This window comes from Danio rerio, chromosome 24 (assembly GCF_052040795.2).
Source record: "Danio rerio strain M-AB ecotype USA chromosome 24, GRCz13ab, whole genome shotgun sequence".
In the NCBI taxonomy this organism is placed as follows: Eukaryota; Metazoa; Chordata; class Actinopteri; order Cypriniformes; family Danionidae; genus Danio; species Danio rerio.
This window is the reverse complement of record NC_141044.1, coordinates 42,267,684-42,290,000: the sequence shown is the minus strand read 5'-3', so window position 1 is coordinate 42,290,000 and position 22,317 is coordinate 42,267,684. Positions and strand designations below refer to the sequence as shown.

Sequence of the window (22,317 nt, the reverse complement as noted above, 5' to 3'; positions counted from 1 at the left end):
ATCATCTTCATCATTCACATAATCATCATTATCAACTTGACCCTCCTCATCATCCTATTCATCATCATCCTACTCCTCAACTGTCATCATCTTCATCATCCTCATCCCCATCCTCCTCACAGTCATCTTCATCATCCTCATCTTTATCATCATCGTCCTCATTTTTTATCTTTATCATCCTCACCATCATCCTCCTCCTCATCAACATAACCTTTATCATCACCATCCTCCTCATAATCATCCTCCTCATTATTAACATCTTCATCATTCTCACCATCATCCTCATCAACATCACCCTCATCATCATCTTCATCATCCTCATCTATATCATCATCGTCATCAACATCACCCTCCTCATCTTCATCCTCCTCCTCCTCCTCATGATGTCTGTGTGTCTGTGAATGGTGGAGAGCAGAACTGCCTGAAGTCAGACCTTTATGTCACTCCACCATATGCTTCAGCCAGTCGGCATATGCCTGACCAACCTATTTACCAAACACACACACACACACTGCCAAGACCTGCTGCGTTTAATCTGCATCTCATGCCGATGGTCCATTCACACCACTCTAAATGAAGAGTCAACTCACTATAACTCCTGACTGGTCCCACTCTCACATCATTCCCAATCGAAATGCTCACATACAGGTGAGGTACACACTAAATAATACGTCTATTCTATTGTGTCATCCACTCATGCATTTTCCTTCAGCTTAGCCCCTCATTTATTGGGGTCGCCACAGTGGAACGAAACGCCAGCTATTTCAGAATATGCTTTAACCAGCAGATGCCCTTCCAGCTGCAACACAGTACTGGAAAACACCCATACACACTCATTCATACACACCTTCAATGGGCTCTTTTTAACAATCTAGGTGCAAAGTCTAAAGCTCATAATGCACAAGCGTGTTCGAATGCACTTTTGCTATTTTAAAGATAGATAAACACGATCTGTGCCTCGGCGCATGGTCTAAGAGCCTACTCACACTATGCTATCCGAACCATGCCCAGGCCTGTTTCCCGGATCGTTTGAGAAGTGTGAGTGCTCTGGCCCGGTTGGAAGAGGTGTGCCAGAGCACAGTTCACTTGGGCTTTGACGTGGTACGCTTGTAGTGTGAGTGCAAATCGTGTCAGAGCCCGAAACTGAAGACGAGACGTGACTTTTAAGGGTCTGTTTCATATGGATTTATTAATCAATCTTACTGTACAGTGAACGCAAACTCTTGTTGATTATTTAAAGGGTCACGAAACACCAAAACACATGTGTTTGAGCTGTTGACAGTCGTATATGTGTCCCACACTGCTATAAACACTATTAGGACACCTATATTTCACTAAAAAGAGTAAATTGGTTGTTTTTGCGTTATTTCAAGCCAATTCGTTCTTCCGGTTTGAAACTAATTTTTGAAGCTGCGTCACGGTCATGACATAATAGCGTGTATTCCAGCGTGCAGACTGGACGTCTGTGCTAGAGTGCGTCTTATTACGTGTTACAGTGTGCTGCATTAATGCATGAGTAAAGCTTGGTTCAAACCAATCAGCGCGCTCTACTGTGCAACTTCATTAATATTCATTACTGTCAGTGTTTAGACGGCAGAGACGCCACGTTGTGTTGGCAAAACAAGCATGAAGTGTTGCTTTTATAGTTTGCTGCAGTTAAGTTTCGTTTTCTCTCTGTGAGAGCTCAGCTGGAGTCACGTGTGGATTAACAGTGTACGCGACGCTCGACAACAATAACTTGCGTGTCTAAGGAGGATTATTGTTTACCTGAGAGCTGTTCTCATCTGCAAACGCTGAGATCCGGATTCGTTTGTAGTCTTCTCTTAATAAAGACGCGGCTCTAGTTGCTGGTGATTGTCCTGTCTCTACAGATTTGGTAAGTGAGCGACCAGTGCTCTTTGTTTATTCAGTTTGTTCGTATCGAACTAAGTTAACTATTGCTCCGAGTGTAAACATGTTAGCACCACAACCAAACTTTTTTTTTGTGACCGGAATAACACACGCGGCTTTCTGACACTACCTGCCGTGTGCATCTAAGTTTCCTGGAAATGCTGAGTTTTTTTTTCTCTCATTCGCCGTGCGGTATCAAACATTGCATGAAAAACACACGCTTAGAGCAGCTCCTCGAATCAAATATCTCGTTTGTCGCGAGGGAGATAAATGAATTCCCTGAATGAAAGAGCCAAACTGCAGTTAAAGTCCACCATTTAATAATTTGGCAAATAATTCGACAACAGATGTTCATGTAAACACCATCACTTTCTCTCGTGTGTGTGTGTGTGTTTTGACTCTGAAACTCGCGCGTGCCCAAATAGACACTCCCACACCCTCCCACTTTTCTTCCTCCGACACTCCCCCCTAAACAGAGCTGGACACGCCCACTTTTCTGACTTTTTCCAAAGTAGAGGTGTGAAAACACCCTGTTGAAACAAGGGGGTTCCATGGCCCTTTAAAGACACAAACCCCTCACTGCATGACAGCTGCACCTTCAACAAAACTCCTAATTCCTGCAGCGCGAGGGCTTTATGATTGTTTATGAGCGTTAAAATTGCACCAAACAAGACATCGCACCAAACACGTCTTGCACCTTATTGTGCCTGGTGTGTGATAGGGCCCATACACTATAACCAATTTAGCTCATCAAATCCCTCTATAGCGCATGTGTTTGGACTGTGGAGGAAACATGAGCACCCGAAGGAAACCCACGCGAACAAGGGGAGAACATGCAAACTCCATACAAAAATGCCAACTGACCCAGCCGAGGCTCGAACCAGCAACCTTGTTGCTGTAAGGCGACAGTCATAACTACTGAGCCACCATTCCGCCCTTTCAAGTTCTAAAATAAAAATGGCAAAGAAGTGTATAAACTTTATAGGCTATAAACAAAAACAATGTGACAAATTAGCATGAAGTATGTTATGTAATGGTATATATAATTTCTTCAGTCCTTTGTATTGAAGCCATCAGTCATTTACAGCTAAACTTACAGCATATAAAGATAATAATACTTTCAAAACTGCATTCATTCATTCATTTTCCATCAGGGGTCGCTACAGCAGAATGAACTGCCAACTATTCCAGCATAAGTTTTACACAGCAGATGCCCTTCCAGCTGCAACACTACATTTTTTCATCAAAACCATATTTTAATGCAACCTTTACATCAGCAGTTTCTGACAGAACTCATGAAGTCCTAAAATAATGCAGACAGGAACAGATCACTTTGAGTGTGTGTGTGTGTGCGTGTGTGTGTGTATGTTCTGGACTAAACTGGGTTTGCTGGCAGATGGATTTAACTCCCTGAGAGTCTAACTAGCTACAAATAGCACCAGTCACACGCTCACAAACACACACACACACACACACATGCACATACACACACAAAATCACAGCCCAAGCAGACACACATCACCCTCTCATTATATCTCGTCCACACACACACACACACACACACGCACACACACACATACATACATAATATCACAGCTCAAACAGACACATATCACTCCCTCTCCTTTTATCTCTTCAACATACACACACACACACACACACACACACACACTTAAATGTGAGAGGCACTAAATGTTAAGGAGGATAAAATTAGCAGACTACGATCAAAAGCCGAAGAAGTTCACAGCCAAGAATGCATTACGGGACAAACAGGTGGGAAAAAAAGAGAGCAAGAGGACATTCTCTCGGCCAGATCTACCCATGATCCTCTGCGTCTGGCACACTCGTAGAGAAACCCGCTGAGAAACGACCAATCAGAGGGAAGATCCGCCCCCAGGAGCCGTCAAAGCACATCACATCTCACCAGCGGAGAAAGTGGCACGACACTCAAACACTCTCACACTGACCCGAGAGACTGTGTGTGTGTGTGTGTGTGTGTGTGTTGATACGGAGAACTGGATTTATAATGGATATACTGTACATATTACGTTTAGTACAGTTACCAGCCATGGTGTAAAGTAACAAACTACAAATTCTCGAATGACTGTTATCAATCAGTTTTTCTCAGGAATTGTAATTTACTAAGAAGTCTTAATAATGTGTACTCTTACTTTCCCTTGAGTAGATCTTTTAGTGCAGTATCGGTACTTTTACTCCACTACTGTCCTTCAACCTGCAGTCACTACTTCATTATTTCCTGTTTACAGAGATGGGAAGTAACGAAGTAATTTCTTTGCTACTGTATTTAAGTAGATTTTTACTTCTTACATTTTTACACAAATATCTGTACTTTCTACTTCTTACATGTTTTAAACCATGGTCGTTACTTTCGTTTTTATGTGTTTGGTGGCGTGAGCTATATTATTTCTTGTCATTGCGCAATATGAACACAGTTTTGATGCAGTCAATCTGTTTTTCTGTCTCGCTACAATCCAACTCGCTCTTTAAGATCTCAAAACTCAGGGCTTCTAGCAGTACCTGGAACAGAAGAGTCGAGTAAAGGAGGTCGAGCCTTCTCCTTTATGGCTCCTACACTCTGGAATATGCCTTCCTAATAACATCAGAGGCTCAGACACACTCTTTTAGTTCAAAACTAGATTAAAGACCTATCTGTTTAGTAAAGCATACACTCAATGCATCACCTAGCGGGTTCCACACAGGCTTCTGCATCTTGTTTATATACACTATGAACAGCAGCTACGCTAAATATTCTCTTAATTCTCCATTTCCACCTGGGGATACTCATCCCGAGGTCCTCAGATTATGCCGAGTCACTGATTCAATCTAAGACCAGCGATGAGATGATCCCAAGGTGTCCATATCCGGGACCAGGGCATATCCTGAGCTACAAATAATCAACTAGAAGTCAAGTTATTATTTGCTGTTCCTAAAACTCGGACAGGCCACAAGACTTTTGTCAGGCAGTGTGTATATAGTGTGTTAAAATATGAGAGTGTCTGTTTGTGTGTGCAGTCTCTAAGCTGTAAGATGCGAGTGTGTGTTGGTGTGGGTCTCAGTCAGTCACAGGGTGTTTAGCGCTGAGCTCTGTCTGTCATTACGACTCCGCGGGTGTGAAAAACTATCGGCTATTAGATCCGCACTGCTGTCACCTCTGTCCTCGCTTCTGCCGTCTCCATCTCTCCATCTCTCCACAGACTCGCCTCAACGTCAACTTTAACCCAACCCGTCTCTCTGTTTAACCCGGCTCAGTCTGACGCTCAATTCACTGAAGAGGAACACTGAAAGAGGAGGGAAAAACACCAAACTAAATCAAATGATGAATGCATGAGACTGGGGGAATAAAATAGATACAAAAATAAATTAATGTGTTTATATATATATATACAGTTGAAGTCAGACTTATTAGCCTCCCTTTTATATTTTCTTTTTTAAATATTTCCCAAATGATGTTTAACAGAGCAAGGAAATTTTCACAGTATGATGAATTTGGTATCCAGCCGAGGCTCAAACCAGCGACCTTCTTGCTGTGAGGCCAACGTGCTACCTACTGCGCCACCGTGACGCACTAGCACTGTATATATTAGACATAATGTTTATTTATTTACTATAATTAATTAATCAGTTAGGTTAATTAGAGGTTAACCCTGTCACCTCACAGCAAGAAGGTCGCTGGTTCAAGTCCAGAATGGGGCTGTTGGCGTATCTGTGTGGAGTTTGCATGTTCTCCCCATGTTGGCGTGGGTTTCCTCTGGGTGCTCCGGTTTCCACATGCGCTATAGGGGAATTAAATAAGCTAAATTAGCCAAAATGTATGAGTGTGGGTGTTGCCTAGTGTTGGGTTGCAGCTGGAAGTGCATCCGCCGTGTAAAACATATGCTGAATAAGTGACCCCTGAATAACAAGGGGACTAAGCCGAAAAGAAAATGAAATTATAAATGAAACTTCATAAATTCTTCAGCAATCACACAGGTGTGATTCGTCCTCACCTGTGGTACATCAGTCAGGTTGCAGTGACCTACAGTGTGGATTTCCACCAGAATAAATTTCTTACGTGTGACGCTCTGAAAAAAAGAGCAACATCTGAGCAGTAAAATATTCTGCTGGGCAAACAGACTTACACACGGTCACACTTAGTCACTGAATGTTCAGTGCGTCCCAGAACAAAAGCATGCCTACAAACGCACAGCGCAAAAAGAACAACAACATGTGAAGGTGTGAAGAGAGAAAGTGGATAATAAACAGAAAACACTTATTATGAAAGAGAAGAGAAATGATGAGGACTGGCTCAAAGAAAGACTAGAACTGAAATAGAGCAGAGAGAGAGAGAGAGAACAATAGTCTCCATGTGGGAGGACAAGAATCTTCTATTTTTTCATGCCTAGAAGCAAATACAGCTGAAGAGTCAGAGACGAGGGATGCTGAGTAAACCCGGAGCTGCTTAGTAACTATCACTATTATTCATTCATTCATCTTCTTGTCAGCTTAGTCCCTTCATTAATCCGGGGTCGCCACAGCGGAATGAACCGCCAATTTAGCCTACCCAATTCACCTGTACCGCATGTGTTTGGACTGTGGGGGAAACTGGAGCACCCGGAGGAAACCCACGCGAACGCAGGGAGAACATGCAAACTGCACACAGAAACGCCAACTGAGCCGAGGCTCGAACCAGCGACCTTCTTGCTGTGAGGCGACAGCACTACCTACTGCGCAACTGCTTCGCCCATCATTACTATTCATTCATTCATTTTCTTGTCGGCTTAGTCCCTTTATTAATCAGGGGACGCCACAGTGGAATGAACCGCCAACTTATCCATCATATGTTTTTTTACGCAGTGGATGCCCTTACAGCTGCAACCCAACACTGGGAAACACCCATACACCCTAATTCACACACTATGGACAATTTAGCTTACCCAATTCCCCTATAGCAGTGTTTCTCAACTGGTGGGTCGCGACCCAAAAGTGGGTTGCGGGAACATTTTCACTGTGTGGTCAAAAAAAGCAACAAAAGTTTAATTTTTAACTTATTTTGACTTTTATTTTGAAATGCGTGCATGACAACCCTACCGTCTGACATGTGAAATTTTATTTAATTATAGCAACAAATATGTCGAAGAGCAAGTACGACCCCGAATATGTAAAGTATGGATTTTTATATTGACGACAAAAAAAAAAAGACTTAAAACCTCAGTGTGTCATATGTAGTGATGTGCTCCCACGAGAGAGCACGTAACCTTCTAAACTAAAACGACGTTTAGAAACCAGACGACATGTTTTATTAACAGACTAGTTTAGTTCATGGTAGCTGAACCTTTCCTTACCCTAACCACTGTTTACAGTATTTGTCGTTTTTACTTTGTAATATTTCTATAATTTGACACATTTTAATAAATGACAGAGATAAAATATAGTTTATTTGTAAGTCTCTGTGAATGCCTTATGGTTTATTTGTCATTACTTGTTTATGTTAACAAATAAAAACAAATTAATTATAATTTCAAAAATTGTAGTTCCTAAAAATTTGGGTCACGGCTTGATGACCATGTCAAAATGTGGGTCCCATGGCCAAACCAGTTGAGAACCCCTGCCCTATAGCGCATGTGTTTGGACTTTGGGGAAAACCGCAGCACCCGGAGGAAACCCACGCCAACACGGGCAGAACATGAAAACTCCATGACAGAGGGGTTTCGTGGCCCTTTAAGGCGGATGGGCTACAACAGCAGAAGATCACACCGGGTGCCACTCCTGTCCGCTAAGAACAGGAAACTGAGGCTACAATTCACACAGGCTCACCAAAACTGGAGATAGGAGATTGGGGAAACGTTGCCTGCTCTGATGAGTCTCCATTTCTGCTGACACATTCAGATGGTCGGGTCAGAATTTAGCATTAACAGCATGAAAGCATGGATCCATCCTGCCTTGTGTCAAACGGTTCAAGCTGGTGGTGGTGGTGTAATGGTGTAGGGGAGATTTTTGTGGCAAACTTTGTGTCCATTAGTACCAATTGAGCATCGTGTCAACACCCCAGCCTACCTGAGTATTGCTGCTGACCATGTCCATCCATTTATGACCACAGTGTGTCCATCTTCTGATGGCTGCTTCCAGCAGGATAACACCATGTCATAAAGCGTGAATCATCTCAGACTGGTTTCTTGAACATGACGATGAGTTCACTGTACTCAAATGGCCTCCACAGTCACCAGAACTCAATGCAATAGAGCACCTTTGGCATGTGGTTGAATAGGAGATTTGCATCATGGATGTGCAGCCGACAAATCTGCAGCAACTGCGTGATGCTATCATGTCAATATGGAGGAAAATCTCTGAGCAATATTTCCAGTAGCTTGTTGAATCTCTGCCATGAATAATTAAGGCAGTTCTGAAGGCAAAAGGGGGTCCAACCCGGTACTAGTAAGGTGTACCTAATAAAGTGGCCAGTGAGTGTTGTTTATGTGTATTTCTTACAATATAGAAAGCTCTAGCTGCACTTGACATGTAGGAAATCGACAATGTGAGAGCTCCTCAACAGGTGTGTGTTAGTGTATGTGTGTGTGTGTGTGATGCTCTGCTTTAACCCACCAGTGCTCCACATTTCCATCTCTGTTCCCTTTTTCTGTCCATGCCTTTGGTTTTTGGACGGCGTGATGCTGCTTGAAGCTGAGCTGGAGATCACCATGGAGACCCTGACTCTCTCCAGGAAACACCTAAAAAACGCTTCAAAGCGCTGATGGAGTGCCAATCACCATGGAGACTTCTCAGAACCTGCCTGCCGGACACACACACACACACACACAGTCTGACAACAGTTTTAATGAAAAGTGACATCTTCACAGTTTGGTGGGTAAAAACAGAAGTGCTGATGGTTTTGGTCGGTATTGAAGCTTCAGAGCTAAAATTACTGCTTCCACAACAAACACTTTCACTGCCACAAACACTGCACAACACACACTAGAAGAAAGACAGCTTTATTACTAATGCTCATGCACTTACAGATCGTCTTGTGATCAACAACAAGAGTGTGTGTGTGTGTGTGTGTGTGTGTGTGTGTGTGTGTGTGTGTGTGTGTGTGTGTGTGTGTGTGTGTGTGTGTGTGTGTGTGTGTGTGTGTGTGTGTGTGTGTGTGTGTGTGTGTGTTCCAAACATGAACGAGTCTTCAAATCCTGTGTGTGTGTGTGTGTGCTTTGAGGAAAGTGTTGTAACATAAATCAAGTGTAAAACAATCCAACAGAAAGCCTGTCCATATCTCCAAACCAGATCAGAGAAGATCAAATAACCCATTGAAAATTACAGCCACAACATTTTAACCAAACACGATTGGATAATGTCATGAAAAACAAATACAGCTGTATACGTTATTATTTTGCATGGGTTTCCGCTACATTCTTCCATGGCAGGGCGGTACACCAACATTTATTTCCACATTACAGCTTCTCCTTCAAAACCTTCAGTTGTTGCTGTTTTTTCAAGAGGTTTCAAGAGTTCGCCTTTAGCTGATGACTGATTATAGAGCATATTTCTAACCACTACATGACAGCTTTCCCAGGGTTACCAGTTTATCCAGTTAGCTCAACAGGTACGTCGGCAGACTTGAGATCCAGAGTCGACTGTGACAACAGGGTTCAAGTCTGGTGAAGAATGGTTCCAGAAAGCAGGTCAGACAAAAACAGAAACCCAAAAAAATAAATAAATAAACAAGGAAATAACAGAGTGAGAATGTGGTAAAATCAGAAAACATGGTAAAAACCAGGCGGTGGCTTTTCTTTTTCTTGATTGCTTTTCAAAACAATGCGATTGGGTTTAGGGGAGGTGGTCGGCACTGGTCAGTCAGTGCTTTTTTAAATACTATTGGTTGGGTTTAAGGAAGATGGAGGGTGGGGGTGTTGGTTGGTGAGTCAGTCAGTAAAGCCTGGTTTATACTTCTGCGTCAAGTGACCGGCATAACCAACGGTGCTGTCTCTGTTGGTCTGCATTAACACTTCCGAAACGCTAGTTGGCAGTGAGGTGTAAATGTTCCTCTGTGTCGAGTTTCTTCGCTGCTGTTTTGCTTTTCCTGAACACTTCCTGGGATGTACAAGTGGCTTAAACTCGCTCATTTTGAGGCAGCAACCGGCGGACGTGCAACAACTTTAACTATGAGGTAAACACAAAACAAAACTTTCCATCCGGAGCTCCTTCACGGGACTCCACACTTGTAAACAATTGCTCCATCAGGCTCGCACCATTCGCGCGGCTCTCGGTCCCACCCAGACTCGTCAGCGCTACCAAGTCGACCAATCACAGAGCTTGCGCTACGCGACGTTGCGACGTGTAGTTACATTTTTTGAGAGGTGCACGTCAGCGACGCCGACGGCCACGGCGAAGGGCTATGCGTCAGCGCCGTAGCATACGGCGGCGTTTGACGCAGAAGTATAAATCAGCCTTAAGTCAGCAGCCTCTGGTGGATTTACATGAGAACAGCAGGTGTGAATGGCACTCGCGAGAAAAATTTGAGATCTGAAAAAGCATACACAGCGGTCTCTGGTGGATTTACAAACAAAAACTCCAAAAATAAAATAAAATGTAGCTCCTGGGGCATATTTGGCGCTCTCCAGAAATGTATATAGGGGTACATATTCAGAATGAGCCTGGGTTTGCATTAAAATACTAGAAAAAAAAAAATAAAAACATTGATATATTTATAAACAATTGTTACTGTAAGTAGAGTTCATTATTTAAATGCATAAATGTTTATTATAAATTATGCAAATGCATTTCAGTAATGAGTAATGAAAAGAAAGTGCTCAAAGTCATCAAACTGTCACGAGTGCTTTGGGAAAAGATCAGACACTGAATGAAACTACATTCACACACACACACACACACACACACACACACACACACACACACACACACACACACACACACACACACACAAGCAAATAAAAAAACCTTTTCATAGAGGAACACGGAGAAAGTTAGTGAGGTTTTCTGTTTGTGTTTGAATGTGTGTGTGTGTGTGCGCGCGCTTATGACCACAGCAGAGCATCAAGTGACAAAAAGCTGGAAAGCTTGTGCCGTGGGAGGGAGAAACAGAGCGAGAGAGAGAGAGAGAGAGAGAGGGAGCGAGAGCGACAGACACACACAGAGAAATGAGAAAAGTGCAGTACTGATAGATCTGATGGAGATGAAGTGAGCAGGTGCATTAACACAACTCTGCTATTAGAAAAGAAAAGAAGAGCCAAGTGTGTGTGTGTGTGTTTGTGAGTGTGTGTGTGAGAAAAAGAGGACAAGAGTGTTTTCTCCATCAGGACTGCAGGACTTCTCCAAACTCAAGAGACTTGAGTCAACTTGAGCGTTCGGTCTGGAATATATCAGCTTTTCCAAAATGGCACGAGTGAAAAAGGCAGCAGAAGACGGGATATGACTCTGACATGGACGATGTGTGTGTGTGAGAAAGCCATGGCAGAGCTCTGGATCTCCATCACGAGCTGCACAAGCTCTCATCAAATGCTCCAGTTTGGATAACGCAACCACATTGCCACACACACTTACACACACACAGGGCGAGGACCCCTTACAAAACGCAAGGTAAGCAACATCCCTGTAAAACTTCAGCATTGTTTTGTGATGTGTCGCTGTTCTCAATCATATTACATCACTTGTTACATCACTGCTGTCAATGCCAATTAAAAAGAGCGCTCTAAAAATAATGGGGGAAAGTTGGTAAGGGGTTAAACGCAGCGAGTGCACAGCAGCTGGGGTCTATGAGTTTAGTACTGCATCAAACACACCGAGGCATACAAATAATACTAAGAGTAACATTAAAAACTGATGCAAACTAAGGATGCTAATTATCATCAGTTCATTTACTGTTTTTAAATAAAGCACAGAAGCGAAAAATAGATGTAATTGGTCAGAATCACTGATTTTTTATTAGTTAATGCATTTACTAACATGAAGTAATATCAACAATACTTATACAGCATTTATTAATCACAATTCAACATTAACAAATGCATTATTAGTGTCCAGATTCATGTTTGTTAACATTAGTTATGCGCTGTGAGTTAACATGAACGAACAACTGTATTTCCATTACTAATGTGAACTAACACAAACAAATACTGTAATAAATGTGTTGTTTTATTAGTCGTTTAATGTTTGTTCGTATTAGTAAATGCATTAACTAATGCAACCTTATTATAAAGTGTTATCAATGTTTCTTTGATGCTAAAAATATTTGAATTATTAAGTAAAGATCACATTCCCTGAAGGTACTTTGTAAAGTTACTACTGTAAATATATCAAAGCTTATATTTTAAGTAGTAATGTACATTAAACATTGCAAAAAACTTTATTGATAGGACCTTTTAGGGTATATTAGGTGACTTGTATATTATATATTAAATATATTAGGTGACTTGGACAACTGTTAAGGCATATAGGTAGTTTTTAGTATTTGGCATATTATATTAAGTGATTTGGACACCTTTTAAGGTATATTAGGTGATTTGTATATTATATATTAGGTATATTAGGTGATTTGGACAACTTTTAAGGTATATTAGGTGATTTGTATATTATATATTAGGTATATGAGGTGACTTGGACAACTGTTAAGGTATATAGGAAATTTTTATTATTTGGCATATTATATTAAGTGATTTGGACACCATTTAAGGTATATATGTTGATTTTATATTAGGCATATTACAGTATATATTAGGCATATTACAGTATATATTAGGTATATTAGGTGATTTGGACAACTTTAAGGGTATATTAGGTGATTTTATATTAGGTATATTATATATTTGGTGAATTGGACAATTTTTATGGGATATTAAGTGATTTAAAATTAAGTATATTAGGTGATTTGGACAAATTTTAAGGTATATTAGGGGATTTGTATATTACATATTAGGTATATTAGGTGACTTGGACAACTGTTAAGGTATATAGGTAATTATTAATATTTGGCATATTATATTAAGTGATTTGGACAACTTGTAAGGGATATTAGGTGATTTTATATAAGGTATATTACATATATTACACTGAAACGAGTGTTGCATGCAGAACTGTTGCAAACAATTTGTTTGTGTTGAATTTAAACAAACAAATTAAGTTTAGAAATGTTCAACTTAATTTGTTTGTTTAAATTCAGCCCAAATAAATTGTTTACAACCTCTTAACATAAAAGAAATTGAGTAAATCCAAGGAATCATCTTTGAATAATTTTTTTCAGTGTATATGATTTAGACAACTTATAAAGCATATTAGGTGATTTTACATAAGGTATATAACAGTATATATTAGGTGATTTGGACAACTTTTAAGGTACATTAGGTGATTTCATATTAGGCAAATTGCAGTATATAGTAGGTATATTAGGTGATTTGGACAACTTTAAGGGTATATTAGGTGATATTATATTAGGTATATTATATATTTGGTGAATTGGACAAATTTTATGCTATATTAGGTGATTTAAAATTAGGTATATCACAGTATATATTAGGTATATTAGGTGATTGGAACAACGTTTAAGGTATATTAAGTGATTTTTATATTAGGTAAATTATATATTATATTATTTGGACAGTTTTTAAGATATATTAGGTGATTTTACATAAGGTATAATTACAGTATATATTATGTGATTTGGACAACTTTTAAAGTGCATTAGGTGATTTGCTCAGTATTTCGATTTTCTTGCAGATTTTTAAATAGTTGTGTTTCAGTTTTCATCTTATTTATGCAATCTCAATTTTAAACAAACTGACTCTTATTACAGTCTTTGTGGTCGAAGATAATGAAATAAATCATATAGCTGTAAAAAGCTAACATTATAGCATGTAATATAGACACAAAATAATCAAAATGAATTAATTAAGACCGAATTAATCTCCCAATGCGTAAATGTTTGAATGTGTGTCTGGAATAATCAGTCACTGAACTTCACTAGAACATCGTTTACTGACCTGATTATAATGACCTGATATTGAGCACAAAGTTATGCATACTAAGTGTGTGTGTGTGTGTGCTGTAAGAATCGCAGAGACTTTCTGCTGCAATCTGGCCAAAGGAAACATCACTTTATATTTCATTTTAATAATGTAATGGACAGAATGAGCTTGTAAATTCCAACTTTTATTATTTATAACAGTCAAATTCTCCAATAGTGACACATCCTACAGTAGCAGCTCAAACACACACACACACACACACATTTACTCTCTCTGTTTGTTCAAACTACTTATTTGAAGCGAGTTGTTCTTGAGTTTTTTGGGGGGCAACTTAATAGTTTTATGTTCAATCCACTTAAATTAGTAAAAACTACTGTATTAGGTTAACTTAATTCCTTCATGTTGTCCCAACACAAATCGATGGTGTGGATTTTACAGTGCATTTTTTACAGTGTACAAGTGATCCAAACAATGGGTTTAGTGAGTGTGCAAATTACACATTGACAATAGGCAATAGGCTTGGGGGGGGGTTCGGTATAACGGTAGTTTGTATATTACAGTAAATAAAATGTATGTATTTATTTAAATTATATCTATTCTACTAATACACCTATTGAAGTTTTCAGCGTTTTGAGGGATATTTAGTGTATTCTGACCTACAGTCTCCACTGATTTGCTATTTCAAAGATCTCTGGTTAAACTATACAGACTATGCAGCTAATTTGACGTTACTTTTATACTACATGTAAAAACAAACACCTATTGTACAGGAAAAGTGATTTTGAACACTTATATGTCGATCGGATCTCTAGATTAGCTGATTTTATACTGTTGAATTCATTTTATCTCGCACAGGCTGATTGGCGTGATTATGCATTCACAATGGTATGAACCGTTATAGGGGTGGTCAGATGTATATTTAAATGATCGATTATTTTAATTATTAATATTATTATTTAAGATGCAGATCAGAGCAAACTATTTCTCACTATTTTGAGGGCTGACCCCTCATTTGTGTTGTTTTGACGCCCTTCATGGGGGGATCAAGTAATTGGGGGAGTCAATCGCCCCCATATATCTCCCTGTAATCCGCACCCTGGGTATAGTAATATGTGAACAATTCTGGGACAATAAATGTATATGTGCAGGTCACAGGGGGCTCCAGTCACATGATCTGCAACTAATTAATAGTTTACATTGAATTGCCTGATTTAAAATGAGCATATACTGTAGTGTCACACCAGATGGCATGGTTTTCAGTGACGAAACGCATCTAGTGCCTACATATATGTACTGTATGACTGAAGATAAAATAATTGCCATTTAAAAAAATAAGCACTTAATATAATGCAAAATATTCCTGAGATATTTATTAATGATTGTACTAATAATATTAATGATTTTATTGATCGAAGTGTGCTTGAGACAGTCACACCACAGGACAGATTTGAGATTTTGGCTCTACTTCTGTTCATTTTTGTCATGTGCCACAGTGAAAATGAAAGGTTCTGTCAACAACACATGTATTCAAAGCCTGAAGACCAAAAGAAACGTTCTGCATTTACTTATGAATCGTGTGTCCAAATGAGGACATCTCTGAATGTCCCACGAGGAACGCTTGGTCACATTTAACTTTAATTCTGTAAACAAGAAATGGAGTCTCAGACTAACACACACACTTATGTTTAGGAGCTACGTCTGTGATGATGTTCATATAGAACACAATGAGATATAGTGTGTGTGTGTGTGTGTGTGTGTGTGTGTGAGAGAGAGAGAGAGAGAGAGAGAGAGAGAGAGAGAGAGAGAGAGAGATGTGTGTGTGTGTGTGTGTGTGTGTGTGTGCGTGTGCTGGTTTATGTGGTTTACGAGGACTTTGTAAAATGACATGGGCATGACCCAATGTCGAGATGGTTAATTAGGGCATGCCTTGAGTTCGGTGTTGGGTGTAATTAATTACAAAGTAGCTTAATTACTGTAATTAAATTACTTTTCCACTAATAAAAGGTAGTAAGGGAGCACAACAGTTTTTTGGTCATCTAATTACAGCTGCTTGCACAGAAATTCAACAATTCAGATTTAGAGGAAACAAACAAATCAATTCAGAGAAGCAGATTCATTGTATTATTTTATTAAACAAATATATTTAGCAGAATTAGTCTATTTTAAAAGAAAGTTACATTTACATTTAGCTTAGATGCTAATGCTACTTACAATTGAGGCATTCAGCGATTTAACACACACAAGTGCTGATTATACAGAGGAACTGTTAGTGCTCAGAGAATTAACTGCTGTATTAAACAGGGTTGTTTTTTTTTTTTTTTTTGGAGAGAGATGTTTTTACAGGTGGTTTGTCAAACCCCCTCACCTGTGTGAGGCACACTGTCATTCATTCAATTATACATTCATTTTCTTGTCGGCTTAGTCCCTTTATTAATCAGGGGTCGCCACAGCGGAATAAACCGCCAACTTATCCAGCAAGTTTTTACGTAGCGGATGCACTTGCAGCCGAAACCCATCTCTGGGAAACATCCACACTCACATTCACACACACACTCATACACTACGGACAATTTAGCCTACCCAATTCACCTGTACCGCATGTGTTTGGACTGTGGGGGAAACCGGAGCACCTGGAGGAAACACATGCAAAGGCAGGGAGAACATGCAAACTCCACACAGAAACGCCAACTGAGCCGAGGTTCGAACCAGCAACCTTCTTGCTGTGAGGCGACAGCACTACCTACTGCGCCACTGCCTCGCCTTTTATAGAGATATGGAGTGATTTTAATAAAGCGTCTTGTGCAAATGTGGGTCAAAGTGTCAGAGAAATGAAAGAGAGTTCTTTCTACAGGTGGTTTGTCAAGCCCACTCGCCTGTGTAAGTCACACTCCCAATTGCAAAATGACAAAAAAAAAAAAGATTTTTATCAAGAGGATTATAAGACATTTACCAAGAAAATAAATCCAGTAACTAATTGACGCCAATATATGGCACGTATAAAATATTGTGTCATGACTTTGTAACGTTTTATGTTTCAGTACACATAATGTTTACCTTTTCTTAAGTATTTCATTTTTAATAAATCTAAAAGCTCCTGCTTTGACTCAAATTTAAAGGATTGAAAGAGTTTCTATTGTCCGAATTTAGATTTACAGAGATACTTGTATGGAGTACTTATTGAGTGCAGTAGTTCAATTACTGTTCAGACTAGTAATTATAAAAGTAATTTGAATACAATTGTATTGCTGTTAAAGGGAGGAAAGTACAAAGCATATTTAAGATCTAAGGGCCCTATTTTAATGATCTAAGCACATAGTCTAAAGTGCATGGTGCAAAAGCATTAATCATTCACTTTTGCTATATTAAGGACGGATAAATATGCTCTGCGCCACAGCGCATGGTCTAACAGGGTTTTGCTTTTTTTTCTTAAAGGGTTATGGGTGTGTTTTGAGAATAACGTGCATTAAACTAATCAAAGTCTCGTCTATCATTCCCTTTAAGGGTCAGTTGAGTCGCAGCCATGTTGTATTTGCTATTACAAGGCGGACTTTGTATGTGGGAAAAACTGAACGCTTCACTAGCGAGAAAACAGTTAAACAGATCATCTTCAGCGCGCGGATAAAGAACGACTCCACTGACTACATCCATTAGCCAACATATTTAATTTAGTTTAAGCGCAAAGATTTGTGTCAAAACTATTTCTAAATTCAGTTTTAATTTTCAGCAAACTAATAAATGAACACTAATAACAAAGTGTGGTTATATCCAAACACACGACCTGTTCTTATGCCTCATATGGTGATGCAGACGTCTCCAAAGGGTTGCATTGGTCTGAAAATAGCATCAAATCGCCCCAAACACCACCGATTGCGCCGGGTGTATGATAGGGCCCCAAGTCTGCTTCTGTCAGAGATGTTATGTTGGTCCTATATGTATTTCCTTTATAAAAACAAAAGTTAGAAAATTCTAATTTAATTCTGTAATTAATTAAATTTTTTATATAATTAACATCAAACTTAAGGGGATTTTGAACAATCAAAAGTTGCCAGGGAGTGCAAAAGAAACTCCTTTGAACTCTGCTGCCTCCAAAATAACAGCCTGATCTCACGAGAAAACGTAAGTATTTTACGTTTTGCCAGTTTAGTGGCTAATTCGTACGAATTTGTACGAGTTCAGTCGTACGAAATGGTACGATTTTAAAAAGGAGGCGTGGCACCTGACCCCACCCCTAACCCCAACCGTCATTGGGGGATGAGCAAATCGTACTAAATTGTACGAATTAGATCGTACGAATTCATACGAATTAGCCACTAAATGAAAAAGTTACGAATTGCCGTGAGATTGTGTTGAAAATACTCAAATTCAGCTGCTCTTTTCTAATGACTTTGATGGGTTTAGATGCTGAAGACTCTTCACTGTTGGACAAAACAATGTCTACAAGCACACAACTAAAGCCTCACGCTTATCAATAATTTAAGCAGGCGTGAAGAAATGCATCGCTGACCACTTTCACATGGACGCAAACAATAGACTACATAATCTGCTGTACATACAGACACACTTTATTTATTTATTCATTTATTTGTTTTGTTATAGTCATAGCTAAGCATGCACAGTTAATTATTAGAAATTTATTCGCCCTCCTGTGACAATTTTATAATTTAAAAAAATATTTTTCAAATGAAAATGCAAGGGTATTTTCACAGTATTTCCTTTTTTATTTTTCTAATTCTTTTTTGTTTGGCTGTAATATAAAACATTTTTTGTTATTATTTAAAACTGCTAAGGTCAATATTTATTTACTTATTATTTTTAGCAAGGATATTTTTCACAGGGGTATTTTTCACAGTACTATATTTTTCTTTTTTGTTTGTGTGTTTGTGTGTATATATATATATATATATATATATATATATATATATATAAAATATATGTATATTTTTTTGGCTGGAATATAATTTTTTTTATCATTGTCTGAAACAAATAAGGTCAATATTTATTTATCTATTTTTTATTTATTTATTTATTTTTTGTTATAGTCATATCTAAGCACGCACAGTTAATTATTACAAAATTATTCACCCTCCTGTGACATTATAATTTTTAAAAGATTTTCCAAATTATATTGCAAAGATACGTTTTATTGCAAAGTATTTTCTATTATATATTTTTTCTTTGGCTGGAAAACAATTTTTTTATTTTTTTGAATAATATTTTTAAAATATTTTCCAAATAACATAAATAGTGCAAATATATCTTTCACAGTATTTTCTATTATATTATTATTTTTTGGCTGGAATATAATTTTTCTATCATTAAAAAAAAGCTAAGGTCAATATTTATTTATTTTAGCAAGGATATCTTTCACAACATTTCCTATTACATTTTTCTTATTCTAGTTTGTTTGGCAAGAATATATTTTTATTATTATAAAACCGCTAAGGTCAAATTTTTTTTTTCACTTTAATATTTTAATTTAATATTTTCTCGATTGTTTTCAGAACAAACCACTCTTGTCAAATGATTGAATCAACATAATCAACATAACTTGCCAATAGTTAACTTAATTACGCCTCTAAACACTTTAGGCTGTATACTAGCATCTTACAAAACAACTAGTAAAATTACATATTGTCATCATGGCACAGATTAAAAATAAGTTATTATATTTTAAACAGCACTTGAGAATTTTTAAAAGTTATTAATAATTTTGTCTTTAATAATTGTCTAGTATGCATTAGTAATCGTTATTTATAATAATATTTTGAGTATCTTTTTTGCAGTGTGCATCAAAGAAAAATACTTATAACACATAATTAAATACATAAAAAAACATTTATTTAATAACTATATAGCAAAAGTTCTAAGAGATGTATATATATCAAAAGATACTTACAAATTAATTCAGAATTTGATGACATTTGAGCGTACACTGACTATCTGTCAAGCATTGCATAATGTTGTGTTTTCACCCAATTAACAGAAGAAAATGTTTGCAGGAAGAAGACAGCAGGTAACTAGATAACTAGGCCGCCAGCGGGTCATTAATCACGATATGCTCAATTTCACCAGAGCAGCTTTTAATAATAAAGTTAAAAGAATACTGTCGCATTTTATTAAGCACAAATACTCAGATCTCTGGAGGAAAAAGCAGGCAGTCAAGTTCAGGTCAGTTCATTGCCAAATACACATGCAAGGTCAGAGTTCACGGCAGGAAAACATGTGACCGTAACTCAACACATTTACTCTCGGTGGACAGAATCTCACCCGTCTCTGCAGGTTTAGATGATGATAAAGACGCAATTCAACGCTCCAAATCATTCAATAATTCATTGACTACAGTGTAACCTGATTAAAAGCTGACAGAGAAAACTGGAGACTGACAATCCAGCAGTTTATCTACAGTATCGCGACTGGAAACCTGTCAACGGCACTGCTTTTCTTGCTGCAACCTTTATGTAATTCACTTCTTTCAGATTTATTTTTTACACGGCATTCATTTTTAACAAAAAATAAGCTTAAATTACACAGTGAATATGCTGGGTTCCACACAAATCCATCAGGTTAACATTATTGTTTTTATAAATTTAAGCAGATCAAAGTTGTCCCCCCCCCCAAAAAAAAAACACCTCAGGAATTGTGTTGATTCAGCTCATTTTAAATAAGTAGTTTGAACAAGGAGCAAAATATATTTAAATATCAGTCACATGACATTTATTTTTGACTATGTTCATTTGTAACAAAAAATAAGCTTAAATTACACAGTGAATATGCTGGGTTCCACACAAATCCATTAGGTTAACATTATTATTTTTACAAATTTAAGCAGATCAAACATAAAGCAAGTTGTCAAAAAAAAAAACAACTCAGGAATTGTGTTGATTCAGCTCATTTTAAATAAGTAGTTTAAACAAGGAGCAAAATTATTTTAATGGAGTCTACTTCTTTCAGTCGCATGACATTTATTTTTGATTCTACATTAATTTGTGACAAAAATAAGCTAAAATTACAGTGTAAAATGTTGGATTACTCACAATTCCTTCATGTTGTTCCAACACAAATCCATTAAGTTAACTGATTTTACAAATTTAACTGGATCGAAAATAAAATAAGTTGTCCCCAAAAACCACAAGAATTGTGTTGATTTAGCTCATTTTAAATAAAATAATATAATATATTATGATATATTTTAATAGAAACTTACGGAACCCCGGAAGGGACGTAGTGGAGGAGAAAAAAAAATGGGTGGGTGAAAAAAAAATAATGGGTGAAAGAAAAAAAATCGGTGGGAGGAAAATATTTCTAAGTTTTTTGCGTTCTCTCGCAAAGTTTTGCGTTCCCTCGCAAAGATGTTTTGCGTTATCTCGCAAAGATGTTTTGCGTTCCCTCGCAAAGATGTTTTGCGTTATCTCGCAAAACTGTTTCTCCACAAACACTTCCTGTTCACTGCACTCACGTAAACCCTCCCGTTTTTGCTGAAATTCTCCCATATTTTACCATTCTATCCCACTTTCTTTACATTACTGTGCGCTGATTGTCGCCTTTCACTTTGCAACCTCTGAACCAGTGAATGCATGTTTAAGCGCTGACTGACAGACGCGCTCCATACAATAAACTGATCCCAGATCAGCTTCTGTACACGCCATTTAAAGTGACACCTGTTATCAAACAAGTGAGCAGCAAATGAATCTCATGTTTTGTTTAGTTTGATAACAGAGGTGTCTCTGTAAGAATGCACAGATCTATAATGAAAGCAGTCCATTACTTTAGAAACTTCATATTATTCAGTGTATGTGTCTGTTTAAACATACACCCGCTCCTCTGTAAATGGCGCGTACAGACGCTGATCTGGGATCAGTTTATTGTACGAAGCGCGTCTGTCAGTCAGCGCTTATACATGCATTCACTGGTTCATAGGTAGCATACGCACAGTAATGTAAAGAAAGTGGGATAGAATGGTAAAATACGGGAGAATTTCAGCAAAAACGGGAGGGTTTACGTGAGTGCAGTGAACAGGAAGTGTTTGTGGAGAAACAGTTTTGCGAGAGAACGCAAAACATCTTTGCGAGGGAACGCAAAACTTTGCGAGAGAACGCAAAAAACTTAGAAATATATATTTTCCTCCCACCCATTATTTTTTTTTCACCCACCCATTTTTTTTCTCCTCCACTACGTCCCTTCCGGGGTTCCGTAGTAACTACTTTGTTCATTCATATGACATTTATTTTTGACGCAACGTTAATTTGTAACAAAAAATAAGCTTAAATTACAGTGTAAATATGCTGGGTTTCACACAAATTAATTAACTTTACTTCTGTTTTTACAAATTTAAGTGGATCGAACATAAAAAAAGTTAAGAATTGTGTTGATTCAGCTCATTTTAAATAAGTAGTGCGAACAAGAAGCAAAATTATTATAATGGAGTCTACTTCTTTCAGTCGCATGACACTTATTTTAG

At 38.1% G+C, this 22,317-nt stretch overlaps 2 protein-coding genes across 2 annotated transcripts in view; one reads left to right on the top strand and one right to left on the bottom strand.

Annotated features, from left to right (window-relative positions):
• Nucleotides 1–3,864, bottom strand: part of LOC147838111 (uncharacterized) — a 5,937-nt gene extending 2,073 nt beyond the window's left edge. The window contains exons 1-2 of the mRNA XM_087310190.1: nucleotides 275–3,864; nucleotides 1–5 (exon numbers count right to left, since the gene is read on the bottom strand). The exon at nucleotides 1–5 is cut by the window's left edge and continues 222 nt beyond it. The gene's annotated coding sequence lies outside the window, so the exon portion shown is untranslated. The remainder of the gene's footprint in view (nucleotides 6–274) is intronic.
• Nucleotides 3,865–11,031: 7,167 nt separating this feature from the next.
• The window catches only part of kcnj12a (potassium inwardly rectifying channel subfamily J member 12a), a 28,077-nt gene continuing 16,791 nt past the window's right edge, over nucleotides 11,032–22,317 (top strand). Inside the window, exon 1 of the mRNA XM_087310150.1 lies at nucleotides 11,032–11,478. The gene's annotated coding sequence lies outside the window, so the exon portion shown is untranslated. The remainder of the gene's footprint in view (nucleotides 11,479–22,317) is intronic.